Raw genomic sequence first — 2,055 nt, forward strand, 5'->3', positions numbered from 1 at the left:
CCCCTGCCCTATCTGGCACTTTGAGGCCTTGATAGTGAGGCCTGCCTTTTGCAGGTGATCATCCCAGGTTGAGCTAAAGACAGCAATATCATCTAGATATGCTGCACTGAAAGCGTCCAACCCTTGCAGGACTGTGTGCAGCAACCTCTGAAAAGTGGCAGGTGCATTTTTCAAACCAAAGGGCATTACTGTGAATTGGTAGTGTCCTCCAATGGTAGAAAATGCAGTCTTGGGTTTAGCATCTTCTGATAGTCTAATCTGCCAATACCCTGGAGTTAGATCAAAAGTGTTTAGATACTTGGCAGAAGCCAGTGTATCTATGAGCTCATCTGCCCTGGGTATAGGGTGAGCATCTGTCTTGGTTACCTGATTGAGCCCTCTATAATCTACACAAAACCTCATCTCTCTCTTTCCATCTTTGGTGTGAGGTTTTGGTACAAGCACAACTGGGCTAGCCCAGGGGCTTTCAGAAGGTTCAATCACTCCTAAGTTCAACATTTTCTGCACCTCTTGTTTAATGCAGTCCCTGACATGGTCAGGCTGCCTATACATTTTACTTTTGACAGGCAGGATGTCTCCAGTGTCAATTGTATGTTCACACCAGGATGTTGTACCTGGTACAAGTGAAAAGAGTTCTGAAAACTGACTTAAGAGATTGATGCAGTTATCTTTCTGTTCTGCAGTCAGACAATCTGCTAAGACTACTCCCTCCACTAAGGCATCAGCTTCAGTGGTGGAGAAGAGATCAGGGAGAGGGTCACTCTCTTCTTCCTGTCCCTTATCTGTTGCCATGAGCAGGGTGAGATCAGCCCTGTCATAGTAGTGTTTCAGGCGGTTGACATGAATCACCCTAAGGGGACTTCTGGCAGTGCCCAGGTCTACCAAATAGGTAACCTCACCCTTCTTTTCAACAATTAGATGGGATCCACTCAATTTGTCCTGGAGTGCTCTTGGAGCCACAGGCTCCAATAGCCACACCTTCTGTCCTGGGTGGTACTGAGTCAGGACAGCCTTCTGGTCATGTCATTGCTTTTGCAGCTCCTGGCTGGCCTGAAGGTTTTTACTGGCCTTTTTCATATACTCAGCCATTCTGGATCTTAGGCCAAGTACATAGTCTACTATGTCCTGTTTAGGAGCTTTTAAAGGTTGTTCCCAACCCTCCTTCACAAGAGCAAGTGGACCTCTTACAGGGTGCCCAAAGAGGAGTTCAAAGGGGCTGACGCCCACTCCTTTCTGGGGTACCTCCCTGTAAGCAAAAAGAAGGCAAGGTAACAGGACATCCCATCTCCTTCTGAGTTTTTCAGGGAGTCCCATTATCATACCTTTGAGAGGTTTATTAAACCTCTCAACCAGACCATTTGTTTGTGGATGGTAAGGGGTGGTGAAATTGTAGGTAACACCACAGTCCTTCCACATTGCTTTTAGGTATGCAGACATGAAGCTGCTACCTCTGTCTGACACCACTTCCTTAGGAAAACCCAATATTCCCAGGAGGGCCTTTGCCACTGCAGGAGCTATAGTGGTCCTTAAGGGGATGGCTTCAGGGTATCTTGTGGCATGGTCCACTACCACTAAGATACATCTATTGCCTGAAGCTGTTGGAGGTTCAAGGGGGCCAACTATGTCAACCCCTACCCTTTCAAATGGCACCCCAACCACTGGAAGTAGAATTAGAGGGGCCTTTGGAGTGCCACCAGTCTTACCACTGGCTTGGCAGGTCACACAAGATTTACAAAAGTATTTTGTGTCCTCTGACATATGTGGCCAGTGAAACAAGGGGACAAGTCTTTCCCAAGTTTTCATCTGGCCCAAATGCCCACCCAAAGGAATGTCATGAGCCAGGGTGAGAAGAAACTCTCTGTACTCCAAGGGAATGACCACTTTCCTGGCAGCACCAGGTTTAGGGTCCCTTGACTCTGTGTACAAGAGGTTGTCTTCCCAGTACACCCTATGGCTATCAATGACATCCCCATTCTGCTGTTTGACAGCTTGCCGTCTTAAACCCTCTAATGTTGGACAGGTTTGCTGTGCCACACTCAGCTCTTCCCTGGCAGG

Source organism: Pleurodeles waltl, chromosome 2_2 (genome assembly GCF_031143425.1).
Source record: "Pleurodeles waltl isolate 20211129_DDA chromosome 2_2, aPleWal1.hap1.20221129, whole genome shotgun sequence".
Taxonomy (NCBI): Eukaryota; Metazoa; Chordata; class Amphibia; order Caudata; family Salamandridae; genus Pleurodeles; species Pleurodeles waltl.